Genomic DNA, 25,477 nt, shown 5'->3' on the forward strand with positions numbered 1-25,477 from the left:
GTTGGTTCATTTGCAAAGGTGAGTCACGGTGCCGGGGCATATTACTTGATATTAGAACGAGAAAGAGAGATGCAGAGTGCACGCACAAGGAAACAAATGACGGGAGGGGGGATGGAAGAAGAAAGAGTGTATGTATTTGCAGTGCAGAATGAAACATGAGGGATCATACCAGCACTAATGCAACGGATTCTATCAGAACTCAGCAGTTAAGGGTGCTTGGGCGAGAAAAGTACTCGGATGGGTGACCTTCTGCAAAGTCCTTATATTTCACCCATTTTCTTGGGAGGTCCTCGTGTTGCACCCATCTTTTTGCAGATGATTCTTTCGACGTTACGCGCGACTTGATTTATGGTCCGCAGATTTATTCGCAAATGTGAATCACGGCGCCATGGCATTTTACTTGATATTAGAACGAGTACGGGAGGTGCAGTACGCACGCACAAGGAAACAAATGACGGGATGAGGAAGAAAAGAGAATGAGTGTATGTATTTGAAGCGCAAAATTAAACAAGTGGCATCATACCAGCACTTCTGCACTAGAACCTATCAGAACTTTGCAGTTAAGTGTGCTTGGGCGAGAGTAGTACTCGGATGGGTGACCTCTTGGGAAGTCCTCGTATTGCAACAATTTTTTTTCAGATGGGTCGTTCGACGTTACGCGCGACTGGAACTATGGTCCGCTGGTTTATACGCAAATGTGAGTCAAGAAGCAGGGGCATTTTAATCGATATTAGAACGAGAAGGAGAGGTGCAGTGTGAACGCACAAGGAAACAATTGATGGGAGGGGGAGGGATGGAGAAGGAGTGTATGTATTTTCAGCACGAAATGAAACAGGTGCGATCATACCAGCACTAATGCAACAGATTCTATCAGAACTCCGTAGGTAAGGGTGCTTGGGCGAGAGTAGTACTAGCATGGGTTACCTCCTGGGGAGTTCTCGTGTTGCACCAATTTTTTCTTTTTCAGATGTGCCGTTCGACGTTACGCGCGACTTTAATTATGGTCCATAGATTTATTCGCAAATGTGAGTCACGGCGCCGTGGCATTTTACTTGATATTAGAACGAGTACAGGAGGTGCAGTGCGCACGCACAAGGAAAGAAATGACGGGAGGGGGAAAAAAGGAGAAGGAGTTTATATATTTGCAGCGCGAAATTAAACAGGTTCGATCATACCAGCACTAATGCACCGAATCCCATCAGAACTCCGCATTTAAGTGTGCTTGGGCGAGAGTAGTACTCGGATGGGTGACCTCCTTTGAAGTCCTCGTGTCGCACTAATTTTTTTTTCAGACGGGTCGTTCGACGTTACGCTCGACTGGAACTAGGGTCCACTGGTTTATACGCAAATGTGAGTCAAGAAGCAGGGGCATTTTAATTGATATTAGAACGAGAAAGAGAGACGCAGAGTGTATGTATTTGCAGCGCAGAATGAAACATGAGCAATCATACCAGCACCAATGCAACGGATTCTATCAGAACTCCGCAAGTTAAGGGTGCTTGGGCGAGAGAAGCACTAGGATGGGTGACCTCCTGCGAAGTCCTTATATTTCACCCATTTTCTTAGGAAGTCCTCGTGTTGCACCCATTTTTTTACAGATGATTCTTTCGACGATACGCACGATTTGAATTATGGTCCTCAGGTTTATTCGCAAATGTGAGTCACGGCACCATAGCATTTTACTTGATATTAGAACGAGCACGGGAGGTGCAGTGCGCACGCACAAGGAAGCAAATAACAGGAGGGGGAAGAAAGGGGAAAGAATTTATGTATTTGCAGCGCGAAATTAAACGGGTGCGATCATACCACCATTAATGCACCGGATACCATCAGAACTCCGCAGTTAAGTGTGCTTGGGCGAGAGTAGTACTCGGATGGGTGACCTCTTGGGAAGTCCTCGTGTCGCAGCAATTTTTTTTCAGACGGGTCGTTCGACGTTACGCGCGACTGGAACTAGGGTCCGCTGGTTTATACGCAAATGTGAGTGAAGAAGTAGGGGCATTTTAATCGATATTAGAACGAGAATGAGAGGTGCATTGTGAATGCACAAGGAAACAATTGACGGGAGGGGGAAGAAAGGTAAAGGACTGTATGTATTTGCAGCGCGAAATTAAACAGGTTCGATCATACCAGCACTAAAGCCCCGGATCCCATCAGAACTCCGCAGTTAAGTGTGCTTGGGCGAGAGTAGTACTCGGATGGGTAACCACTTGGGAAGCCCTCGTGTTGCACCTATTTTTTTTCGGATGGGTTGTTCGACGTTACGCGCGAATGGAATTATAAACCGCTGCTTCATTTGCAAAGGTGAGTCACGGTGCCGGGGCATATTACTTGATATTAGAAAGAGAAAGAGAGATGCAGAGTGCACGCACAAGGAAACAAATGACGGGAGGGGGGATGGAAGGAGAAAGAGTGTATGTATTTCCAGTGCAGAATGAAACATGAGGATCATACCAGCACTAATGCAACGGATTCTATCAGAACTCTGCAGTTAAGGGTGCTTGGGCGAGAAAAGTACTCGGATGGGTGACCTCCTGCGAAGTCCTTATATTTCACCCATTTTCTTGGGAGGTCCTCGTGTTGCACCCATCTTTTTGCAGATGATTCTTTCAACGTTACGCGCAACTTGATTTATGGTCCGCAGGTTTATTCGCAAATGTGAGTCACGGCGCCGTGGCATTTTACTTGATATTAGAATGAGTACGGGAGGTGCATTGCGCACGCACAAGGAAACAAATGACGGGACGAGGAAGAAAAGAGAAGGAGTATATGTATTTGAAGCGCAAAATTAAACAAGTGGCATCATACAAGTGCTAATGCACTGTATCCCATCAGAACCCTGCAGTTAAGTGTGCTTGGGCGAGAGTAGTACTCGGATGGGTGACCTCCTGGGAATTCCTCGTGTCGCAACAATTTTTTTTCAGATGGGTCGTTCGACGTTACGCGCGACTGGAACTATGGTCCACTGGTTTATACGCAAATGTGAGTCAAGAATCAGGGGCATTTTAATCGATATTAGAACGAGAAGGAGATGTGCAGTGTGAACGCACAAGAAAACAAATGACGGGAGGGGGAAGAAAGGAAAAGGAGTTTATGTATTTGCAGCGTGGAATTAAACAGGTGTTGTCACACTAGCACAAATGCACCGGATCCCATCAGAACTACGCAGTTAAGTGTGCTTTGGCAAAAGTAGTACAATGATGGGTTACCTCCTAGGAAGTTCTCGTGTTGCACCCATTTTCTTTTTTTTCAGATGTGCCGTTCGACGTTACGCGCGACTTTAATTATGGTCCGCAGATTTATTCGCAAATGTGAGTTACGGCGCCATGGCATTTTACTTGATATTTGAACGAGAACGAGAGGTGCAGTGCGCACGCACAAGGAAACAAATGACGGGAGGGGGAAGAAAGGAGAAGTACACTCCTTCTCCTTTCTTCCCCCTCCCGTCAATAGTTTCCTTGTGCGTTCACACTGCACCTCTCATTCTCGTTCTAATATCGATTAAAATGCCCCTGCTTCTTGACTCACATTTGCGTATAAACCAGCGGACCCTAGTTCCAGTCGCGCGTAACGTCGAACGACCCGTCTGAAAAAAAATTTTTGCGACACGAGGACTTCCCAGGAGGTCACCCATCAGAGTACTGCTCTCGCCCAAGCACACTTAACTGCGGAGTTCTGATAGGATCCGTTGCATTAGTGGTGGTATGATCGTACCCGGTGAATTCCACGCTGCAAATACATAAACTCCTTTCCATTTCTTCCCCCTCCCGTCATTTGTTTCCTTGTGCGTGCGCACTGCACCTCCCGTGCTCGTTCTAATATCAAGTAAAATGCTACAGCACCGTGACTCACATTTGCGAATAAACCTGAGGACCATAATACAAGTCGCGCGTAACGTCGAAAGAATCATCTGCAAAAAAATGGGTGCAACACGAGGACTTCACAAGAAAATGGGTGAAATATAAGAACTTCGCAGGAGGTAACCCATGCTAGTACTACTCTCGCCCAAACACCCTTACCTACGGACATCTGATAGAATCCGTTGCATTAGTGCTGGTATGATCGCACATGTTTCATTTCGCGCTGCAAATACATACACTCCTTCTCCTTTCTTCCCCCTCTCGTCATTTGTTTCCTTGTGCGTGCGCACTGCACCTCTCGTTCTCGTTCAAATATCAAGTAAAATGCTACGGCTCTGTGACTCACATTTGCGAATAAATCTGCGGACCATAATTAAAGTCGCGCGTAACGTCGAACGACACATCTGAAAAAAAAAAGGGTGCAACACGAGAACTTCCCAGGAGGTAACCCATCATTGTACTACTTTCGCCAAAGCACACTTAACTGCGGAGTTCTGATGGGATCCGGTGCATTTGTGCTGGTGTGACCGCACCTGTTTAATTTCGTGCTGAAAATACATACACTCCTTCTTCCCTCCCCCCCTCCCATCATTTGTTTCCTTGTGCGTTCACACTGCACATCTCATTCTCGTTCTAATATCGATTAAAATGCCCCTGATTCTTGACTCACATTTGCGTATAAACCAGCGGACCATAGTTCTAGTCGCGCGTAACGTCGAACGATCCATCTGAAAAAAAATTGTTGCGATACGACGACTTCCCAAGAGGTCATCCATCCGAGAACTACTCTCGACCATGCACACTTAACTGCAGAGTTCTGATGGGATCCAATGCATTAGTGCTGGTATGACGCCACTTGCTTAATTTTGCGCTTCAAATACATACACTCCTTCTCTTTTCTTCCTCCTCCCGTCATTTGTTTCTTTGTGCGTGCGCACTGCACCTCCCGTACTCGTTCTAATATCAAGTAAAATGCCACAGCGCCGTGACTCACATTTGCAAATAAACCTGCGGACCATAAATCAAGTCGCACGTAACGTCGAAAGAATCATTTGCAAAAAGATGGGTGCAACAAGAGGACCTCCCAAGAAAATGGGTGAAATATAAGGACTTCGCAGGAGGTAACCCATCCGAGTACTACTCTCGCCCAAGCACAGTTAACTGTAGAGTTCTGATGGGATCCGGGGCTTTAGTGCTGGTATAATCGCTCCTGTTTAATTTCGCGCTGCAAAAACATACACTCCTTCTCCTTTCTTCCCCCTCCCGTCAATTGTTTTCTTGTGCGTTCACACTGCACCTCTCATTCTCGTTCTAATATCGATTAAAATGCCCCTGCTTCTTGATTCACATTTGCGTATAAACCAGCGGACCCTAGTTCCAGTTGCGCGTAACGTCGAACGACCCGTCTGAAAAAAAATTGTTGCGACACGAGGACTTTCAGGAGGTCACCCATCCGAGTACTACTCTCACCCAAGCACACTTAACTGCCGAGTTCTGATTGGATTCGGTGCATTAGTGGTGGTATGATCGCACCCGGTTAATTCCGCGCTGTAAATACATAAACTCCTTCCCCTTTCTTCCCCCTCCCATCATTTATTTCCTTGTGCGTGCGCACTGCACCTCCCGTGGTCGTTATAATATCAAGTAAAATGCCACGGTGCCGTGACTCACATTTGCGAATAAACCTGAGGACCATAATTCAAGTCGCGTGTATCGTCGAAAGAATAATCTGCAAAAAAATGGGTGCAACACGAGAACTTCCTAAGAAAATGGGTGAATTATAAGGACTTCGCAGGAGGTCACCCAACCTAGTGCTACACTCGCCCAAGCACCCTTAACTTGCAGAGTTCTGATAGAATCCGTTGCATTGGTGCTGGTATGATTGCTCATGTTTCATTCTGCACTGCAAATACATACACTTTTTCTCCCTCCATCCCCCCTCCCGTCATTTGTTTCCTTGTATGCGCACACTGCTTCTCTCATTCTCGTTCTAATATCGATTAAAATGCCCCTGCTTCTTGACTCACATTTGCGTATAAACCAGTGGACCCTAGTTCCAGTCGCGCGTAACGTCGAATGACCCGTCTGAAAAAAAAAATTAGTGCGACACGAGGACTTCCAAAGAGGTCACCCATCCGAGTACTACTCTCGCCCAAGCACACTTAACTGCGGAGTTCTGATGGGATCCGCTGTATTTGTGCTGGTATGATCGCACCTGTTTATTTTTGCGCTGCAAATACATAAACTCCTTCTCCTTTCTTCCCCCTCCCGTCATTTGTTTCCTTGTGCGTTCGCACTGCATCTCTCGTTCTCGTTTAAATATCAAGTAAAATGCCACGGCGCTGTGACTCAAATTTGCGAATAAATCTGCGGACCATAATTAAAGTCGCGCGTAACGTCGAACGGCACATCTGAAAAAAAGAAAATGGGTACAACACGGGAACTTCCCAGGAGGTAACCCATCATTGTACTACATTCGCCAAAGCACACTTAACTGCGGAGTTCTGATGGGATCCGGTGCATTTGTGCTTGTATGATCGCACCCGTTTAATTCCGCGCTGCAAATACATAAACTCCTTCTCCTTTCTTCCCCCTCCCGTCATTTGTTTCCTTGTGCGTGCGCACTGCACCTCTCGTTCTCGTTCAAATATCAAGTAAAATGCCACGGTGTCGTGACTCTCATTTGCGAATAAATCTGCGGACCATAATTAAAGTCGTGCGTATCATCGAACGACACATCTGAAAAAAAGAAGATGGGTGCAACTCGAGGACTTTACAAGAAAATGGGTGAAATATAAGGACTTCGCAGGAGGTAACCCATGCTAGTACTACTCTCGCCCAAGCACCCTTACCTACGTAGTTCTGATAGAATCTGTTGTATTAGTGCTGGTATGATCGCAGCTGTTTCATTTCGTGCTGAAAATACATACACTCCTTCTCCTTTCCTCCCCCTCCCATCAATTGTTTCCTTGTGCGTTCACACTGCACCTCTCCTTCTCGTTCTAATAACGATTAAAACGCCCCTTCTTCTTGACTCACAATTGCGTATAAACCAGCGGACCCCAGTTCCAGTCATGCGTAACGTCGAACGACCCGTCTTAAAAAAAATTGGTGCGACACGAGGACTTCCCAGGAGGTCACCCATCCGAGTACTACTCTCGCCCAAACACACTTAACTGTGAAGTTCTGATGGTATCTGGTGCATTAATGCTGGTATGATCGCACCCGTTTAATTCTGCGCTGCAAATACATAAACTCATTCTCCTTTCTTCCCCCTCCCGTCATTTATTTCCTTGTGCGTGTGCACTGCACCTCCCGTGCTCGTTCTAATATCAAGTAAAATGCCACGATGCCATGACTCACATTTGCGAATAAACCTGTGGACCATAAATCAAGTCGTGCGTAACGTCGAAAGAATCATCTACAAAAAGATGGGTGCAACACGAGGACCTCCCAAGAAAATGGGTGAAATATAAGGACTTCGCAGGAGGTCACCCATCCGAGTACTTTTCTCTCCCAAGCACCCTTAACTGCGGAGTTCTGATAGAATCCGTTGCATTAGTGCTGGTATGATCCCTCATGTTTCATTCTGCACTGCAAATACATACACTCTTTCTCCTCCCAAGAGGTCACCCATCCGAGTACTACTCTCGCCCAAGCACAATTAACTGCGGAGTTCTGATGGGATCTGGGGCTTTAGTGCTGGTATGATCGTACCTGTTTAGTTTTGCGCTGCAAATACATACACTCCTTCTCTTTTCTTCCTCCTCCCGTCATTTGTTTCCTTGTTCGTGCACGCTAAACCTCCCGTTCTCGTTCTAATATCAAGTAAAATGCTACAGCGCCGTGACTCACATTTGCGAATAAACCTAAGGACCATAATTCAAGTCGCGCGTAACGTCGAAAGAATCATCTGCAAAAAAATGGGTGAAACACGAGGATTTCACAAGAAAATGGGTGAAATATAAGGACTTCGCAGGAGGTAACCCATGCTATTACTACTCTTGCCCAAGCACCCTTACCTACGGAGTTCTGATAGAATCCGTTGCATTAGTGCTGGTATGATCGCACCTGTTTCATTCTGCGCTGCAAATACATACACTTTTTCTCCTTCCCTCCCCCTCCCATCAATTGTTTCCTTGTGCGTTCACACTGCACCTCTCCTTCTCGTTCTAATATCGTTTAAAATGCCCCTGCTTCTTGACTCACATTTGCGTATAAACCAGCGGACCATAGTTTCAGTCGCGCGTAACGTCGAACGACCCGTCTGAAAAAAAATTGGTGCGACACGAGGACTTCCCAAGAGGTCACCCATCTGAGTACTACTCTCGCCCAAGCACACTTAACTGCAGAGTTCTGATGGGATCTGGTGCATTAGTGCTGGTATGATCGCACCCGTTTAATTCTGCGCTGCAAATACATAAACTCCTTCTCCTTTCTCCCCCCTCCAGTCATTTGTTTCCTTGTGCGTGCGCATTGCACCTCCCGTACTCGTTCTAATATCAAGTAAAATGCTACGGTGCCATGACTCACATTTGCGAATAAACCTGAGGACCATAATTCAAGTCGCGCGTATCGTCGAAAGAATCATCTGCAAAAAAATGGGTGCAACACCAGGACTTCCTAAGAAAATTGGTGAAATATAAGGACTTCGCAGGAGGTCACCCATCCTAGTGCTACTCTCGCCCAAGCACCCTTAACTTGCAGAGTTCTGATAGAATCCGTTGCATTGGTGCTGGTATGATGGCTCATGTTTCATTCTTCGCTGCAAATACATACACTTTTTCACCCTCCATCCCCCCTCCCGTCATTTGTTTCCTTGTGCGTGCACTCTGCATCTCTCCTTCTCGTTCTAATATCGATTAAAATGCCCCTGATTCTTGACTCACATTTGCATATAAACCAGCGGACCATAGTTCCAGTCGCGCGTAACGTCGAACGACCCATCTGAAAAAAAATTGGTGCGACACGAGGACTTCCCTGGTGGTCACCAATCCGAGAACTACTCTCGCCCAAGCACACTTAACTGTAGAGTTCTGATGGGATCCAGTGCATTAGTGCTGGTATGATCGCACCCGTTTAATTCCGCGCTGCAAATACATAAACTCCTTCTCCTTTCTTCCCCCTCCCGTCATTTGTTTCCTTGTGCGTGCGCATTGCACCTCCCGTGCTCGTTCTAATATCAATTAAAATACCACGGTGCCGTGACTCACATTTGCGAATAAACCTGCGGACCATAAATCAAGTCGCGCGTAACTTCGAAAGAATCATCTGCAAAAAGATGGGTGCAACACGAGGACCTCCCAAGAAAATGGGTGAAATATAAGGACTTCGCAGGAAGTCACCCATCCTAGTGCTACTCTCGCCCAAGCACCTTTAACTTGCGGAGTTCTGATAGAATCCGTTGCATTGGTGCTGGTATGATTGCTCATGTTTCATTCTGCGCTGCAAATACATATACTTTTTCTACCTCCATCCCCCCTCCCGTCATTTGTTCCTTATGCGTGCACTCTGCATCTCTCTTTTTCGTTCTAATATCGATTAAAATGCTCATGCTTCTTGACTCACATTTGCGTATAAACTAGTGGACCCTTGTTCCAGTCGCGCGTAACGTCGAACGACCCATCTGAAAAAAAAAATTAGTGCGACACGAGGACTTCCCAAGAGGTAACCCATCCGAGTACTACTCTCGCCCAAGCACACTTAACTGCGGAGTTCTGATGGGATCCGGTGCATTAGTGCTGGTATGATCGAACCTGTTTAATTTCGCGCTGCAAATACATAACTCCTTCTCCTTTATTCCCCCTCCCGTCATTTGTTTCCTTGTGCGTGCTCACTGCACCTCTCGTTCTCGCTCAAATATCAAGTAAAATGCCACGGCGCCGTGACTCACATTTGCGAATAAATCTGCGGACCATAATTAAGGTCGCGCGTAAGGTCGAACGACACATCTGAAAAAAAGAAAATGGGTGCAACACGAGAACTTCCAAGGAGGTAACCCATCATTGTACTACTTTTGCCAAAGCACACTTAACTGCGGAGTTCTGATGGGATCCGGTGCATTTGTGCTGGTATGACCGCACCTGTTTAATTTCATGCTGAAAATACATACACTCCTTCTTCCCTACCCCCCTCCCATCATTTGTTTCCTTGTGCGTGCGCACTGCACCTCTCCTTCTCGTTCTAATATCAAGTAAAATGCTACGGTGCCGTGACTCACATTTGCGAATAAACCTGAGGACCATAATTCAAATCGCTCGTATCGTCGAAAGAATCATCTGCAAAAAAATGGGTGCAACACGAGTACTTCATGAGAAAATGGGTGAAATATAAGGACTTCGCAGGAGGTCACCCATCCTAGTGCTACTCTCGCCCAAGCACCCTTAACTTACGGAGTTCTGATAGAATCCGTTGCATTGGTGCTGGTATGATTGCTCATGTTTCATTCTGCGCTGCAAATACATACACTATTTTTCCCTCCATCCCTCCTCCCGTCATTTGTTTCCTTGTGCCTGCACTCTGCATCTCTCCTTTTTGTTCTAATATCGATTAAAATGCCCCTGCTCCTAGTTCCAGTCGCGCGTAACGTCGAACAACCAGTCTGAAAAAAAAATTAGTGCGACACGAGAACTTCCCAGGAGGTGACCCATCCGAGTACTACTCTCGCCCAAGCTCACTTATCTGCAGAGTTCTGATGGGATCCGATGCATTAGTGCTGGTATGATCGCACCTGTTTAATTTTGCGCTGCAAATAGATAAACTCCTTCTCCTTTCTTCACCCTCCCAAGAAAATAGGTGAAATATAAGGACTTCGCAAGAGGTCACCCATCCGAGTACTTTTCTCGCCCAAGCACCCTTAACTACGGAGTTCTGATAGAATCCGTTGTATTAGTGCTGGTATGATACCTCATGTTTCATTCTGCACTGCAAATACATACACTCTTTCTCCTTCCATCCCCCCTCCCGTCATTTGTTTCCTTGTGCGTGCACTCTGCATCTCTCTTTCTCGTTCTAATATCAAGTAATATGCCCCAGCAGCATGACTCACCTTTGCAAATGAACCAGCGGATTATAATTCCATTCGCGCGTAACGTCGAACAACCCATCCGAAAAAAAATAGAAGCAACACGAGGGCTTCCCAGGTGGTCACCCATCCGAGTACTACCCTCGCCCAAGCACACTTAATTGCGGAGTTCTGATGGGATCTGGAGCTTTAGTGCTAGTATAATCGCACCTGTTTATTTTCGCGCTACAATTACATACACTCCTTCTCCTTTCTTCCCCCTCCCGTCATTTGTTTCCTTATGCGTTCACACTTCACCTCTCATTCTCGTTCTAATATCGATTAAAATGCCCCTGCTTCTTGACTCACATTTGCGTATAAACCAGCAGACCCTAGTTCCAGACGCGCGTAACGTCGAACGACCCGTCTGAAAAAAATTAGTGCGACACGAGGACTTCCCAGGAGGTCACCCATCCGAGTACTAATCTCGCCCAAGCACACTTAATTGCGGAGTTCTGATGGAATCCGGTGCATTAATGCTGTTATGATCGCACCTGTTTAATTTTGCGCTGCAAATACATAAACTCATTCTCCTTTCTTCCCCCTCCCGCCATTTGTTTCCTTGTGCGTGCCTACTGCACCTCCCGTGCTCGTTCTAATATCAAGTAAAATGCTACGTTGCCGTGACTCACATTTGCAAATAAACCTGAGGACCATAATTCAAGTCGCGCGTATCGTCGAAAGAATCATCTGCAAAAAAATGGGTGCAACACCAGGACTTCCTGAGAAAATGGGTGAAATATAAGGACTTCGCAGGAGGTCACCCATCCTAGTGCTACTCTCGACCAAGCACACTTAACTGCGGAGTTCTAATGGGATCCGGTGCATTAGTGCTGGTATGATCGCACCCGTATAATTCAGCGCTGCAAATACATAAACTCCTTCTCCTTTCTTCCCCCTCCCGTCATTTGTTTCCTTTTGCGTGCGCACTACACCTCCCGTGCTCGTTCTAATATCAAGTAAAATGCTACGGTGTCGTGACTCACATTTGGGAATAAACCTGAGGACCATAATTCAAGTCGCGCGTATCGTCGAAAGAATCATCTGCAAAAAAATGGGTGCAACACGAGGACTTCCTAAGAAAATGGGTGAAATATAAGGACTTCGCAGGAGGTCACCCATCCTAGTGCTACTCTCGCCCAAGCACCCTTAACTTGCGGAGTTCTGATAGAATCCGTTGCATTGGTGCTGGTATGATGGCTCATGTTTCATTCTGCGCCGCAAATACATACACTTTTTCTCCCTCCATCCCCCCTCCCGTCATTTGTTTCATTGTGCGTGCACTCTGCATCTCTCCTTCTCGTTCTAATATCGATTAAAATGCCCCTGCTTCTTGACTCACAATTGCGTATAAACCAGTGGACCCCAGTTCCAGTCGCGCGCAACGTCGAACGACCCGTCTGAAAAAAAATTAGTGCGACACGAGGACTTCCCAGGAGGTCACCCATCCGAGTACTACTCTCGCCCAAGCACACTTAACTGCGGAGTTCTGATGTGATCCGGTGCATTAGTGCTGGTATGATCTCACACGTTTAATTTCGCGCTGCAAATACATAAACTCCTTCTCCTTTCTTCCCCCTCCCGTCATTTGTTTCCTTGTGCGTGCGCACTACACCTCCCGTGCTCGTTCTAATATCAAGTAAAATGCTACGGTGCCATGACTCACATTTGCGAATAAACCTGAGGACCATAATTCAAGTCGCGCGTATCGTCGAAAGAATCATCTGCAAAAAAATGGGTGCAACACCAGGACTTCCTAAGAAAATTGGTGAAATATAAGGACTTCGCAGGAGGTCACCCATCCTAGTGCTACTCTCACCCAAGCACCCTTAACTTGCGAAGTTCTGATAGAATCCGTTGCACTGGTGTTGGTATGATTGCTCATGTTTCATTCTGCGCTGCAAATACATACACTTTTTCTCCCTCCATCCCCCCTCCCGTCATTTGTTTCCTTGTGCGTGCACTCTGCATCTCTCCTTCTCGTTCTAATATCGATTAAAATGCCCCTGCTTCTTGACTCACATTTGCGTATGAACCAGGGGACCCTAGTTCCAGTCGCGCGTAACGTCGAATGACCCGTCTAAAAAAAAATTAGTGCGACACGAGGACTTCCCAGGAGGTCACCCATCCAAGTACTAATCTCGCCCAAGCACACTTAACTGCGGAGTTCTGATGGGATCCAGTGCATTCGTGCTGGTAGGAACGCACCGGTTTAATTTCGCGCTGCAAATACATAAACTCCTTCTCCTTTCTTCCCCCTCCCGTCATTTGTTTCCTTGTGCGTGCGCACTGCACCTCTCGTTCTCGTTCAAATATCAAGTAAAATGCCACGGCGCCGTGACTCACATTTGTGAATAAATTTGCGGACCATAATTAAAGTCGCGCGTAACGTCGAACGACACATCTGAAAAAAAGAAAATGGGTGCAACACGAGAACTTCCCAGGAGGTAACCCATCATTGTACTACTTTTGCCAAAGCACACTTAACTGCGGAGTTCTGATGGGATCCGGTGCATTTGTGCTGGTGTGACCGCACCTGTTTAATTTCGTGCTGAAAATACATACACTCCTTCTTCCCTCCCCCCTCCCATCATTTGTTTCCTTGTGCGTTCACACTGCACCTCTCCTTCTCGTTCTAATATCGATTAAAATGCCCTTGATTCTTGACTCACATTTGCGTAGAAACCAGCGGACCATAGTTCTAGTCACGCGTAACGTCGAACGACCCATCTGAAAAAAAATTGTTGCGATACGAGGACTTCCCAAGAGTTCACCCATCCGAGTAATACCCTCGCCCAAGCACACTTAACTGCGGAGTTCTTATGGGATCCGGAGCTTTAGTGCTAGTATGATCACATCTGTTCAATTTCACGCTGCAAATACATACACTCCTTCTCCTTTCTTCCCCCTCCCGTCATTTGTTTCCTTGTGCGTTCACACTTAACCTCTCATTCTCGTTCTAATATCGATTAAAATGCCCCTGCTTCTTGACACACATTTGCGTTTAAACCAGCGAACCCTAGTTCCAGACGTGCGTAACGTCGAACGACCCGTCTGAAAAAAAATTGGTGCGACACGAGGACTTCCGATGAGGACACCCATCCGAGTACTAATCTCGCCCAAGCACACTTAACTGCGGAGTTCTGGTGGGATCCGGTGCATTAGTGCTGTTATGATCGCACCCGTTTAATTTCGCGCTGCAAATACATAAACTCATTCTCCTTCCTTCCCCCTCCTGCCATTTGTTTCCTTGTGCGTGCGTACTGCACCTCCCGTGCTCGTTCTAATATCAAGTAAAATGCTACGGTGCCGTAACTCACATTTGGGAATAAACCTGAGGACCATAATTCAAGTCGCGCGTATCGTCGAAAGAATCATCTGCAAAAAAATTGGTGCAACACGAGGACTTCCTGAGAAAATGGGTGAAATATAAGGACTTCGCAGGAGGTCACCCATCCTAGAGCTACTCTCGCCCAAGAACCCTTAACTTGCGGAGTTCTGATAGAATCCGTTGCATTGGTGCTGGTATGATTGCTCATATTTCATTCTGCGCTGCATATACATACACTTTTTTTCCCTCCATCCCCCCTCCCGTCATTTGTATCCTTTTGCGTGCACTCTGAATCTCTCCTTCTCGTTCTAATATCGATTAAAATGCCCCTGCTTCTTGACTCAAATTTGCGTATAAACCAGTGGACCCTAGTTCCAGTCGTGCGTAACGTCGAACGACCCATCTGAAAAAAAAATTAGTGCGACACGAGGACTTTCCAGGATGTCACCCATCCGAGTACTACTCTCGCCCAAGCACACTTAACTGCGGAGTTCTGATGGGATCCGGTGCATTAGTGCTGGTATGATCGCACCTGTTTAATTTCGCGCTGCAAATACATAAACTCCTTCTTCTTTCTTCCCCCTCCCGTCATTTAGTTCCAGTCGCGCGTAACGTCGAACGACCCGTCTGAAAAAAAATTTGTGCGACACGAGGACTTCCCAGGAGGTCACCCATCCGAGTACTACTCTCGCCCAAGCGCACTTGACTGCGAAGTTCTGATGGGATCCGGAGCATTAGTGCTGGTATGATCGCACCCTTTTAATTTTGCGCTGCAAAAACATAAACACCTTCTCCTTTCTTCACCCTCCCGTCATTTGTTTCCTTGTGCGTGCGCACTGCACCTCTCGTTCTTGTTCAAATATCAAGTAAAATGCCACGGCGCCGTGACTCACATTTGCGAATAAAGCTGCGGACCATAATTAAAGTCGCGCGTAACGTCGAACGGCACATCTGAAAAAAAAAATGGGTGTAACACGAGAACTTCCCATGAGGTAACCCATCATTGTACTACTTTCGCCAAAGCACACTTAACTGCGGAGTTCTGATGGGATCTGGTGCATTTGTGCTGGTATGATCGCACCCGTTTAATTCCGCGCTGCAAATACATAAACTCCTTCTCCTTTCGTCCCCCTCCCGTCATTTGTTTCCTTGTGCATGCGCACTGCACCTTCCGTGCTCGTTCTAATATCAAGTAAAATGCTACGGCGCCGTGACTCACATTTGCGAATAAACCTGCGGACCATAAATCAAGTCGCGCGTAACGTCGAAAGAATCATCTGCAAAAAGATGGGTGCAACACGAGGACCTCCCAAGAAAATGGGTGAAATATAAGGACTTCGCAGGAGGTCACCCAACCGAGTACTTTTCTCGTCCAAGCACCCTTAACTGCGGAGTTCTGATAGAATCCGTTGCATTAGTGCTGGTATGATCCCTCATGTTTCATTCTGCACTGCAAATACATACACTCTTTCTCCTCCCATCCCCCCTCCCGTCATTTATTTCCTTGTGCGTGCACTCTGCATCTCTTTTTCTCGTTCTAATATCAAGTAATATGCCCCGGAACCGTGACTCACCTTTGCAAATGAATCAGCGGTTTATAATTCTATTCGCGCGTAACGTCGAACAACCCATCCGAAAAAAAATTGGTGCAACACGAGGGCTTCCCAAGTGGTCACCCATCCGAGTGCTACTCTCGCCCAAGCACACTTAACTGCAGAGTTCTGATAGAATCCGTTGCATTAGTGCTGGTATGATCGAACCTGTTTAATTTCGCGCTGCAAATACATACACTCCTTCTCCTTTCTTCCCCCTCCCGTCATTTGTTTCCTTGTGCGTTCACACTTCACCTCTCATTCTCGTTCTAATATCGATTGAAATGCCCCTGCTTCTTGACTCACATTTGCGTATAAACCAGTGGACCCTAGTTCCAAACGCGCGTAACATCAAACGACCCGTCTGAAAAAAAATTGGTGCGACACGAGGACTTCCTAGGAGGTCACCCATCCGAGTACTAATCTCGCCCAAGCACACTTCACTGCGGAGTTCTGATGGGATCCGGTGCATTAGTGCTGGTATGATCGCACCTGTTTAATTTCGCGCTGCAAATACATAAACTCATTCCCCTTTCTTCCCCCTCCCGTCATTTGTTTCCTTGTGCATGCGCACTGCACCTCTAGTTCTCGTTCAAATATCAAGTAAAATGCCACGGCGCCATGACTCACATTTGCGAATAAATCTGCGGACCATAATTAAAGTCGCGCGTAACGTCGAACGGCACATCTGAAAAAAAAAATGGGTGCAACACGAGAACTTCCCATGAGGTAACCCATCATTGTTCTACTTTCGCCAAAGCACACTTAACTGCGGAGTTCTGATGGGATCCGGTGCATTTGTGCTGGTTTGACCACACCTGTTTAATTTTGTTCTGAAAATACATACACTCCTTCTTCCCTCCCCCCTCCCATCATTTGTTTCCTTGTGCGTTCACACTGCACCTCTCCTTCTCGTTCTAATATCGATTAAAATGCCCCAAATTCTTGACTCACATTTGCATATAAACCAGCGGATCATAGTTCCAGTCGCGCGTAATGTCGAACGACCCATCTGAAAAAAAATTGTTGCGATACGAGGACTTCCCAAGAGGTCAACCATCCAGGCACTACTCTCGCCCAAGCACACTTAACTGCAGAATTCTGACGGGATCCAATGCATTAGTGCTGGTATGATGCCACTTGTTTAATTTTGCGCTTCAAATACATACACTTCTTCCCTTTTCTTCCTCCTCCCGTCATTTGTTTCCTTGTGCGTGCGCACTGCACCTCCCGTTCTCGTTCAAATATCAAGTAAAATGCCACAGCGCCGTGACTAACATTTGCGAATAAATCTGCGGACCATAATTAAAGTCGCACGTAACGTCGAACGGCACATCTGAAAAAAAAAAAATTTGGTGCAACACGAGAACTTTCCAGGAGGTAACCCATCATTGTACTACTTTTGCCAAAGCACACTTAACTGTGGAGTTCTGAAGGGATCCGGTGCATTTGTGCTGGTGTGACCGCACCTGTTTAATTTCGTGCTGAAAATACATACACTCCTTCTTCCCTCCCCCCTCCCATCATTTGTTTCCTTGTGCGTTCACACTGCACCTCTTTTTCTCGTTCTAATATCGATTAAAATGCCCCTTTTTCTTGACTCACATTTGCGTATAAACCAGCGGACCATAGTTCCAGTCGCACGTAACGTCGAACGACCCATCTGAAAAAAAATTGTTGCGATACGAGGACTTCCTAAGAGGTCACCCATCCGAGCACTACTCTCGCCCAAGCACACTTAACTGCAGAGTTCTGATGGGATCCAGTGCATTAGTGCTGGCATGATGCCACTTGTTTAATTTTGCGCTTCAAATACATACACTCCTTCTCTTTTCTTCCTCCTCCCGTCATTTGTTTCCTTGTGGGTGCGCACTGCACCTCTTGTACTCGTTCTAATATCAAGTAAAATGCCACAGTGCCGTGACTCACATTTGCGAATAAACCTGCGGACCATAAATCAAGTCGCGCGTAACGTCGAAAGAATCATCTGCAAAAAGATGGGTGCACCACGAGGACCTCCCAAGAAAATGGGTGAAATATAAGGACTTCGCAGGAGGTAACCCATGCTAGTACTACTCTCGCCCAAGCACCCTTACCTACGGAGTTCTGATAGAATCCGTTGCATTAGTGCTGGTAAGATCGCACCTGTTTCATTTCTTGCTGAAAATACATACACTCATTCTCCTTCCTTCCCCCTCCCATCAATTGTTCCTTGTGCGTTCACACTGCACCTCTCCTTCTCGTTCTAATATCGATTAAAATGCCCCTCCTTCTTGACTCACATTTGCGTATAAACCAGCGGACCCTAGTTCCAGTCGCGCGTAACGTCGAACGACCTGTCTGAAAAAAAAATTGGTGCGACACGAGGACTTCCCAGGAGATCACCAATCCGAGTACTACTCTCGCCAAAGCACACTTAACTGCGGAGTTCTGATGGGATCCGGTGCATTAGTGCTGGTATGATCGCACCCGTTTAATTCCACACTGCAAATACATAAACTCCTTCTCCTTTCTTCCCCCTCCCGTCATTTGTTTCCTTGTGCGTGCGCACTGCACATCCCGTGCTCCTTCAAATATAAAGTAAAATGTTAGGGTGCCGTGACTCACATTTGCGAATAAACATGAGGACCATAATTCAAGTCGCGCGTATCGTCGAAAGAATCATCTGCAAAAAAATGGGTGGAACACAAGGACTTCCTAAGAAAATGGGTGAAATATAAGGACTTCGCATGAGGTCACCCATCCTAGTGCTACTCTCGCCCAAGCACCCTTAACTTGCGGAGTTCTGATAGAATCCGTTGCATTGGTGCTGGTATGATTGCTCATGTTTCATTCTGCGCTGCAAATACATACACGTTTTCTCCCTCCATCCCCCCTCCCGTCATTTGTTTCCTTCTGCGTGCACTCTGCATCTCTCCTTCTTGTTCTAATATCGATTAAAATGCCCCTGCTTCTTGACTCACATTTGCGTATAAACCAGTGGACCCTAGTTCCAGTCGCGCGTAACGTCGAACGACCCGTCTGAAAAAAAAATTAGTGCGACACGAGGACTTCCCAAGAGGTCACCCATCCGAGTACTACTCTCGCCCATGCACACTTGACTACGGAGTTCTGATGGGATCCGGTGCATTAGTGCTGGTATGATCGCACCTGTTTAATTTTGCGCTGCAAATACATAAACTCCTTCTCCTTTCTTGCCCCTCCCGTCATTTGTTTCCTTGTGCGTGCACACTGCACCTCTCATTCTCGTTCAAATATCAAGTAAAATGCCACGACACCGTGACTCACATTTGCGAATAAATCTCCGGACCATAATAAAAGTAGCGCGTAACGTCGTACGGCACATTTGAAAAAAAGAAAATGGGTGCACCACGAGAACTTCCCACGAGGTAACCCATCATTGTACTACTTTCGCCAAAGAACACTTAACTGCGGAGTTCTGATGGGATCCGGTGCATTTGTGCTGGTGTGGTCGCACCCGTTTAATTTTGCGCTACAAATACATAAACTCATTCCCCTTTCTTCCCCCTCCCGTCATTTGTTTCCTTGTGCGTGCGCACTGCACCTCCTGTTCTCGTTTTAATATCAAGTAAAATGCCACGGCGCCGTGACTCACATTTGCGAATAAACCTTAGGACCATAATTCAAGTCGCGCGTAACGTCGAAAGAATTCTCTGCAAAAAAATGGGTGCAACACGAGGGCTTCACAAGAAAATGGGTGAAATATAAGGACTTCGCAGGAGGTAACCCATGCTAGCACTACTCTCGCCCAAGCACCCTTACCTATGGAGTTCTGATAGAATCCGTTGTATTAGTGCTGGTATGATCCCTCATGTTTCATTCTGCACTGCAAATACATACACTCTTTCTCCTTCCATCCCCCCTCCCGTCATTTGTTTCCTTGTGCGTGCACTCTGCATATCTCTTTCTCGTTCTAATATCAAGTAATATGCCCCGGCACCGTGACTCACCTTTGTAAATGAACCAGCGATTTATAATTCCATTCACGCGAAACGTCGAACAACCCATCCGAAAAAAAATTGGTGCAACACGAGGGCTTCCCAAGTGGTCACCCATCCGAGTACTACTCTCGCCCAAGCACACTTAACTACGGAGTTCTAATGGGATCCGGAGCTTTAGTGCTGGTATGATCAGACCTGTTTAATTTCATGCTGCAAATACATACACTCCTTCTCCTTTTTTCCCCCTCCCGTCATTTGTTTCCTTGTGCGTTCACACTTCACCTCTCATTCTCGTTCTAATATCGATTAAAATGCCCCTGCTTCTTGACTCAGATTTGCGTATAAACCAGCGGACCCTAGTTCCAGACGTGCGTAACATCGAACGACCCGTCTGAAAAAAAATTGGTGCGACACGAGGACTTCCCAGGAGGTCAACCATCCGAGTACTAATCTCGCCAAGCACACTTAACTACGGAGTTCTGAAGGGATCCGGGGCTTTAGTGCTGGTATGATCCCTCCAGTTTAGTTTCGCGCTGCAAATACATACACTCCTTCTCTTTTCTTCCCCCTCCCGTCATTTGTTTCTTTGTGCGTGCACTCTGCATCTCTCTTTCTCATTCTAATATCGATTAAAATGCCCCTTCTTCTTGACTCACATTTGCGTATAAACCAGTGGACCCTAGTTCCAGTCGCGCGTAACGTCGAACGACCCGTCTGAAAAAATAATTAGTGCGACACGAGGACTTCCCAAGAGGTCTCTAATCCGAGTACTACTCTCGCCCAAGCACACTTAACTGCGGAGTTCTGATGGGATCCGGTGCATTAGTGATGGTATGATCGCACCTGTTTAATTTCGCGCTGCAAATACATAAACTCCTTCTCCTTTCTTCCCCCTCCCGTCATTTGTTTCCTTGTGCGTGCGCACTGCACCTCTCGTTCTCGTTCAAATATCAAGTAAAATGCCACGGCGCCGTGACTCACATTTGCGAATCAATCTACGGACCATAATTAAAGTCGTGCGTAACGTAGAACGACACATCTGAAAAAAAGAAAATGGTTGCAACACGAGAACTTCCCATGAGGTAACCCATCATTGTACTACTTTCGCCAAAGCACACTTAACTGCGGAGTTCTGATGGGATCCGGTGCATTTGTGCTGGTGTGACCGCACCTGTTTAATTTCGTGCTGAAAATACATACACTCCTTCTTCCCTCCCCCCTCCCATCATTTGTTTCCTTGTGCGTTCACACTGCACCTCTCCTTCTCGTTCTAATATCGATTAAAATGCCCTTGATTCTTGACTCACATTTGCGTATAAACCAGCGGACCATAGTTCCAGTAGCGCGTAACGTCGAACGACATATCCGAAAAAAAATTGTTGCGATACGAGGACTTCCCAAGAGGTCACGCATCCGAGTACTACTCTCGCCCAAGCACACTAAACTGCAGAGTTCTGATGGGATCGAGTGCATTAGTGCTGGTATGATGCCACTTGTTTAATTTTGCGCTTCAAATACATAAACTCCTTCTCTTTTCTTCCTCCTCCCGTCATTTGTTTCTTTTTGTGTGCGCACTGCACCTCCCGTTCTCGTTCTAATATCAAGTAAAATGCCACGGTGCCGTGACTCACATTTACGAATAAACATGCGGACCATAAATCAATTCGCGCGTAACGTCGAAAGAATCATCTGGAAAAAGATGGGTGCAACACGAGGACCTCCCAAGAAAATGGGTGAAATATAAGGGACTTCGCAGGAGGTCACCCATCCGAGTACTTTTCTCGCCCAAGCACCCTTAACTGCGGAGTTCTGATAGAATCCGTTGCATTAGTGCTGGTATGATCCCTAATGTATCATTCTGCACTGCAAATACATACACTCTGTCTCCTTCCATCCCCCCTCCCGTCATTTGTTTCCTTGTGCGTGCACTCTGCATCTCTCTTTCTCGTTCTAATATCAAGTAATATGCCCCGGCACCGTGACTCACCTTTGCAAATGAACCAGCGGTTTATAATTCCATTCGCGCGTAACGTCGAACAACCCATCCGAAAATATATTGTTGCAACACGAGGGCTTCCCAGGTGGTCACCCATCCGAGTACTACTCTCGCCCAAGCACACTTAACTGCGGAGTTCTGATGGGATCCAGAGCTTTAGTGCTGGTATGATCGCACCTGTTTAATTTTACGCTTCAAATACATACACTCCTTCTCCTTTCTTCCCCCTCCCGTCATTTGTTTCCTTGTGCGTTCACACTTCACCTCTTATTCTCGTTCTAATATCGATTAAAATGCCCCTGCTTCTTGACTCACATTTGCGTATAAACCAGCGGACCCTAGTTCCGAGACGCGAAACGTCGAACGACTCGTCTGAAAAAAAATTGGTGCGACACGAGGATTTCACAAGAAAATGGGTGAAATATAAGGATTTCGCAGGAGGTAACCCATGCTAGTACTACTCTCGCCCAAGCACCCTTACCTACGGAGTTCTGATAGAATCCGTTGCATTAGTGCTGGTATGATTGCACCTGTTTCATTTCGTGCAAAAAATACAAACACTCCTTCTCCTTCCCTCCCCCTCCCATCAATGGTTTCCTTGTGCGTTCACACTGCACCTCTCCTTCTCGTTCTAATATCGATTAAAATGCCCTGCTTTTTGACTCACATTTGCGTATAAACAAGCGGACCCTAGTTCCAGTCGCGCGTAACGTTTAACGACCCGTCTGAAAAAAAAATTTTTGCGACACGAGGACTTCCAAAGAGGTCACCCATCCGAGTACTAATCTCGCCCAAGCACACTTAACTGCGGAGTTCTGATGGGATCTGGTGCATTAATGCTGGTATGATCGCATCCGTTTAATTACGCGCTGCAAATATATAAACTCCTTCTCCTTTCTTCCCCCTCCTGTCATTTGTTTCCTTGTGCGTGCGCACTGCACCTCTCGTGCTCGTTCTAATATCAAGTAAAATGCTACGGTGCCCAAGCACCCTTACCTACGGAGCGTTTTACTTGATATTAGAACGAGAACGGGAGGTGCAGTGCGCACGCACAAGGAAACAAATGACGGGAGGGGGAAGAAAGGAGAAGGAGTTTATATATTTGCAGCGCGTAATTAAACGGATGCGATCATACCAGCACTAATGCACCAGATCCCATCAGAACTCCGCAGTTAAGTGTGCTTGGGCGAGATTAGTACTCGGATGGGTGACCTCCTTGGAAGTCCTCGTGTCGCAAAATTTTTTTTTCAGACGGGTCGTTAAACGTTACGCGCGTCTGGAACTAGGGTCCGCTTGTTTATACGCAAATGTGAGTCAAGAAGCAGGGGCATTTTAATCGATATTAGAACGAGAAGGAGAGGTGCAGTGTGAACGCACAAGAAAACCATTGATGGGAGGGGGAAGAAATGAGAAGGAGTGTATGTATTTGCAGCACGAAATTAAACAGGTGCGATCATACCAGCACTAAAGCTCCGGATCCCATCAGAACTCCGCAGTTAAGTGTGGTTGGGCGAGAGTAGTACTCGGATGGGTCAGCACTTGAGAAGCCCTCGTGTTGCACCTATTTTTTTTTCGGATGGGTTGTTCGAAGTTACGCGCGAATGGAATTATAAAGCGCTGGTTCATTTGCAAAGGTGAGTCACGGTGCCGGGGCATATTACTTTATATTAGAATGAGAAAGAGAGATGCAGAGTGCACGCACAAGGAAACAAATGAAGGGAGGGGGGATGGAGGGAGAAAAAGTGTATGTATTTGCAGCGCAGAACGAAACATGAGCTATCATACCAGCACCAATGCAACGGGTTCTATCAGAACTCCGCAAGTTAAGAGTTCTTGGGCGAGAGTAGCACTAGGATGGGTGACCTCCTGCGAAGTCCTTATATTTCACCCATTTTCTTAGGAAGTCCTCGTGTTGCACCCATTTTTTTGTAGATGATTCTTTCGACGATACGCGCGACTTGAATTATGGTCCTCAGGTTTATTCGCAAATGTGAGTCACGGCACCGTAGTATTTTACTTGATATTAGAACGAGCACGGGAGGTGCAGTGCGCACGCACAAGGAAACAAATGACGGGATGAGGAAGAAAGGAGAAGGAGTTTATGTATTTGCAGCGCGAAATTAAACGGGTGCGATCATACCAGTACTAATGCACTAGATCTCATCAGAACTCAACAGTTAAGTGTGCTTGGGCGAGAATAGCACCCGGATGGGTGACCTCCTGGGAAGTCCTCGTGTCGCACCAATTTTTTTTCAGACTTGTCATTCGACGTTATGCGCGACTGGAACTAGGGTCTGCTGCTTTATACGCAAATGTGAGTCAAGAATCAGGGGCATTTTAATCGATATTAGAACGAGAAGGAGAGGTGCAGTATGAACGCACAAGGAAACAAATGATGGGAGGGGGGGAGGGAAGAAGGAGTGTATGTATTTTCAGCACGAAATTAAACAGGTGCGGTCACACCAGCACAAATGCACCGGATCCCATCAGAACTCCGCAGTTAAGTGTGCTTTGGCGAAAGTAGTACAATGATGGGTTACCTAATGGGAAGTTCTCGTGTTGCACCCTTTTTCTTTTTTTCAGATGTGCCGCTCAAAGTTACGCGCGACTTTAATTACGGTCCGCAGATTTATTCGCAAATGTGAGCCACGGCGCCGTGGCATTTTACTTGATATTTGAACGAGAACGAGAGGTGCAGTGCGCACGCACAAGGAAACAAATGACGGGAGGGGGAAGAAAGGAGAAGGAGTGTATGTATTTGCAGCGCGAAATGAAACAGGTACGATCATACCAGCATTAATGCAACGGATTCTATCAGAACTCCGTAGGTAAGGGTGCTTGGGCGAGAGTAGTACTAGCATGGGTTACCTCCTGCGAAGTCCTTATATTTCACCCATTTTCTTGTGAAGTCCTCGTGTTGCACCCATTTTTTTGCAGATGATTCTTTCGACGTTACGCGCGACTTGAATTATGGTCCTTAGGTTTATTCGCAAATGTGAGTCACGGCGCTGTAGCATATTACTTGATATTAGAACGAGAACGGGAGGTGAAGTGCGCACGCACAAGGAAACAGATGACGGGAGGGGGAAGAAAGGGGAATGAGTTTATGTATTTGCAGTGCAAAATTAAAGAGGTGCGATCATACCAGCACTAATGCACCGGATCCCATCAGAACTCCGCAGTGAAGTGTGCTTGGGCGAGATTAGTACTCGGATGGGTGACCTCTTGGGAAGTCTTCGTGTCGCACCAATTTTTTTTCAGACGGGTCGTTCGACGTTACGCGCGTCTGGAACTAGGGTCCGCTGGTTTATACGCAAATGTGAGTCAAGAAGCAGGGGCATTTTAATCGATATTAGAACGAGAATGAGAGGTGAAGTGTGAACGCACAAGGAAACAAATGATGGGAGGGGGGAAGGGAAGAAGGAGTGTATGTATTTTCAGCACGAAATTAAACAGGTGCGGTCACACCAGCACAAATGCACCGGATCCCATCAGAACTCCGCAGTTAAGTGTGCTTTGGCGAAAGTAGTACAATGATGGGTTACCTCCTGGAAAGTTCTCGTGTTGCACCCATTTTCTTTTTTTCAGATGTGCCATTCGACGTTACGCGCGACTTTAATTATGGTCCGCAGATTTATTCGCAAATGTGAGTCACGGCGCCGTGACATTTTAC

At 46.5% G+C, this 25,477-nt stretch overlaps 5 non-coding genes and 42 pseudogenes across 5 annotated transcripts; 10 read left to right on the forward strand and 37 right to left on the reverse strand.

Annotated features, from left to right (window-relative positions):
* The first annotated feature begins 833 nt into the window (after nt 1–833).
* LOC148247531 (5S ribosomal RNA) lies at nt 834–952 on the forward strand (annotated as a pseudogene).
* A 209-nt stretch (nt 953–1,161) lies between these two features.
* LOC148247532 (5S ribosomal RNA) lies at nt 1,162–1,280 on the forward strand (annotated as a pseudogene).
* Nucleotides 1,281–1,792: 512 nt separating this feature from the next.
* Nucleotides 1,793–1,911, forward strand: LOC148247533 (5S ribosomal RNA; annotated as a pseudogene).
* Nucleotides 1,912–2,116: 205 nt separating this feature from the next.
* Nucleotides 2,117–2,235, forward strand: LOC148247534 (5S ribosomal RNA; annotated as a pseudogene).
* Nucleotides 2,236–3,597: 1,362 nt separating this feature from the next.
* Nucleotides 3,598–3,716, reverse strand: LOC148247535 (5S ribosomal RNA; annotated as a pseudogene).
* A 560-nt stretch (nt 3,717–4,276) lies between these two features.
* LOC148247536 (5S ribosomal RNA) lies at nt 4,277–4,395 on the reverse strand (annotated as a pseudogene).
* An 882-nt stretch (nt 4,396–5,277) lies between these two features.
* LOC148247537 (5S ribosomal RNA) lies at nt 5,278–5,395 on the reverse strand (annotated as a pseudogene).
* A 563-nt stretch (nt 5,396–5,958) lies between these two features.
* Nucleotides 5,959–6,077, reverse strand: LOC148247538 (5S ribosomal RNA). Its single transcript, XR_015815092.1, has one exon. It is a non-coding gene; the product is annotated as a 5S ribosomal RNA (ribosomal RNA).
* A 209-nt stretch (nt 6,078–6,286) lies between these two features.
* Nucleotides 6,287–6,405, reverse strand: LOC148247539 (5S ribosomal RNA; annotated as a pseudogene).
* Nucleotides 6,406–6,968: 563 nt separating this feature from the next.
* On the reverse strand, nt 6,969–7,087 carry LOC148247540 (5S ribosomal RNA; annotated as a pseudogene).
* A 235-nt stretch (nt 7,088–7,322) lies between these two features.
* On the reverse strand, nt 7,323–7,441 carry LOC148247541 (5S ribosomal RNA; annotated as a pseudogene).
* Nucleotides 7,442–8,138: 697 nt separating this feature from the next.
* LOC148247542 (5S ribosomal RNA) lies at nt 8,139–8,257 on the reverse strand. Its single transcript, XR_015815873.1, has one exon. It is a non-coding gene; the product is annotated as a 5S ribosomal RNA (ribosomal RNA).
* A 561-nt stretch (nt 8,258–8,818) lies between these two features.
* LOC148247543 (5S ribosomal RNA) lies at nt 8,819–8,937 on the reverse strand (annotated as a pseudogene).
* Nucleotides 8,938–9,499: 562 nt separating this feature from the next.
* Nucleotides 9,500–9,618, reverse strand: LOC148247544 (5S ribosomal RNA; annotated as a pseudogene).
* A 208-nt stretch (nt 9,619–9,826) lies between these two features.
* Nucleotides 9,827–9,945, reverse strand: LOC148247545 (5S ribosomal RNA; annotated as a pseudogene).
* Nucleotides 9,946–10,473: 528 nt separating this feature from the next.
* LOC148247546 (5S ribosomal RNA) lies at nt 10,474–10,592 on the reverse strand (annotated as a pseudogene).
* Nucleotides 10,593–10,977: 385 nt separating this feature from the next.
* On the reverse strand, nt 10,978–11,096 carry LOC148247547 (5S ribosomal RNA; annotated as a pseudogene).
* Nucleotides 11,097–11,300: 204 nt separating this feature from the next.
* On the reverse strand, nt 11,301–11,419 carry LOC148247548 (5S ribosomal RNA; annotated as a pseudogene).
* Nucleotides 11,420–11,654: 235 nt separating this feature from the next.
* Nucleotides 11,655–11,773, reverse strand: LOC148247549 (5S ribosomal RNA; annotated as a pseudogene).
* Nucleotides 11,774–12,334: 561 nt separating this feature from the next.
* On the reverse strand, nt 12,335–12,453 carry LOC148247550 (5S ribosomal RNA; annotated as a pseudogene).
* A 561-nt stretch (nt 12,454–13,014) lies between these two features.
* On the reverse strand, nt 13,015–13,133 carry LOC148247551 (5S ribosomal RNA; annotated as a pseudogene).
* A 209-nt stretch (nt 13,134–13,342) lies between these two features.
* Nucleotides 13,343–13,461, reverse strand: LOC148247552 (5S ribosomal RNA; annotated as a pseudogene).
* Nucleotides 13,462–13,664: 203 nt separating this feature from the next.
* On the reverse strand, nt 13,665–13,783 carry LOC148247553 (5S ribosomal RNA; annotated as a pseudogene).
* Nucleotides 13,784–13,988: 205 nt separating this feature from the next.
* On the reverse strand, nt 13,989–14,107 carry LOC148247554 (5S ribosomal RNA; annotated as a pseudogene).
* A 562-nt stretch (nt 14,108–14,669) lies between these two features.
* Nucleotides 14,670–14,788, reverse strand: LOC148247555 (5S ribosomal RNA; annotated as a pseudogene).
* A 104-nt stretch (nt 14,789–14,892) lies between these two features.
* Nucleotides 14,893–15,011, reverse strand: LOC148247556 (5S ribosomal RNA; annotated as a pseudogene).
* A 207-nt stretch (nt 15,012–15,218) lies between these two features.
* Nucleotides 15,219–15,337, reverse strand: LOC148247557 (5S ribosomal RNA; annotated as a pseudogene).
* A 560-nt stretch (nt 15,338–15,897) lies between these two features.
* On the reverse strand, nt 15,898–16,016 carry LOC148247558 (5S ribosomal RNA; annotated as a pseudogene).
* A 205-nt stretch (nt 16,017–16,221) lies between these two features.
* Nucleotides 16,222–16,340, reverse strand: LOC148247559 (5S ribosomal RNA). Its single transcript, XR_015814933.1, has one exon. It is a non-coding gene; the product is annotated as a 5S ribosomal RNA (ribosomal RNA).
* Nucleotides 16,341–16,547: 207 nt separating this feature from the next.
* On the reverse strand, nt 16,548–16,666 carry LOC148247560 (5S ribosomal RNA; annotated as a pseudogene).
* Nucleotides 16,667–17,198: 532 nt separating this feature from the next.
* Nucleotides 17,199–17,317, reverse strand: LOC148247561 (5S ribosomal RNA; annotated as a pseudogene).
* Nucleotides 17,318–17,520: 203 nt separating this feature from the next.
* LOC148247562 (5S ribosomal RNA) lies at nt 17,521–17,638 on the reverse strand (annotated as a pseudogene).
* A 560-nt stretch (nt 17,639–18,198) lies between these two features.
* LOC148247563 (5S ribosomal RNA) lies at nt 18,199–18,317 on the reverse strand (annotated as a pseudogene).
* A 562-nt stretch (nt 18,318–18,879) lies between these two features.
* On the reverse strand, nt 18,880–18,998 carry LOC148247564 (5S ribosomal RNA). The gene has a single exon (XR_015814728.1). It is a non-coding gene; the product is annotated as a 5S ribosomal RNA (ribosomal RNA).
* Nucleotides 18,999–19,207: 209 nt separating this feature from the next.
* Nucleotides 19,208–19,326, reverse strand: LOC148247565 (5S ribosomal RNA; annotated as a pseudogene).
* A 560-nt stretch (nt 19,327–19,886) lies between these two features.
* Nucleotides 19,887–20,005, reverse strand: LOC148247566 (5S ribosomal RNA; annotated as a pseudogene).
* A 205-nt stretch (nt 20,006–20,210) lies between these two features.
* On the reverse strand, nt 20,211–20,328 carry LOC148247567 (5S ribosomal RNA; annotated as a pseudogene).
* Nucleotides 20,329–20,534: 206 nt separating this feature from the next.
* LOC148247568 (5S ribosomal RNA) lies at nt 20,535–20,653 on the reverse strand (annotated as a pseudogene).
* Nucleotides 20,654–20,862: 209 nt separating this feature from the next.
* Nucleotides 20,863–20,981, reverse strand: LOC148247569 (5S ribosomal RNA; annotated as a pseudogene).
* Nucleotides 20,982–21,864: 883 nt separating this feature from the next.
* LOC148247570 (5S ribosomal RNA) lies at nt 21,865–21,983 on the reverse strand (annotated as a pseudogene).
* Nucleotides 21,984–22,541: 558 nt separating this feature from the next.
* On the reverse strand, nt 22,542–22,660 carry LOC148247571 (5S ribosomal RNA; annotated as a pseudogene).
* Nucleotides 22,661–22,925: 265 nt separating this feature from the next.
* LOC148247572 (5S ribosomal RNA) lies at nt 22,926–23,044 on the forward strand (annotated as a pseudogene).
* Nucleotides 23,045–23,249: 205 nt separating this feature from the next.
* Nucleotides 23,250–23,368, forward strand: LOC148247573 (5S ribosomal RNA; annotated as a pseudogene).
* A 562-nt stretch (nt 23,369–23,930) lies between these two features.
* LOC148247574 (5S ribosomal RNA) lies at nt 23,931–24,049 on the forward strand (annotated as a pseudogene).
* A 204-nt stretch (nt 24,050–24,253) lies between these two features.
* Nucleotides 24,254–24,372, forward strand: LOC148247575 (5S ribosomal RNA; annotated as a pseudogene).
* A 563-nt stretch (nt 24,373–24,935) lies between these two features.
* On the forward strand, nt 24,936–25,054 carry LOC148247576 (5S ribosomal RNA). The gene has a single exon (XR_015814808.1). It is a non-coding gene; the product is annotated as a 5S ribosomal RNA (ribosomal RNA).
* A 204-nt stretch (nt 25,055–25,258) lies between these two features.
* On the forward strand, nt 25,259–25,377 carry LOC148247577 (5S ribosomal RNA; annotated as a pseudogene).
* Nucleotides 25,378–25,477: the final 100 nt, after the last annotated feature.

Source organism: Carica papaya, chromosome 8 (assembly GCF_054855325.1).
Source record: "Carica papaya isolate Zhongbai chromosome 8, ASM5485532v1, whole genome shotgun sequence".
NCBI lineage: Eukaryota > Viridiplantae > Streptophyta > Magnoliopsida > Brassicales > Caricaceae > Carica > Carica papaya.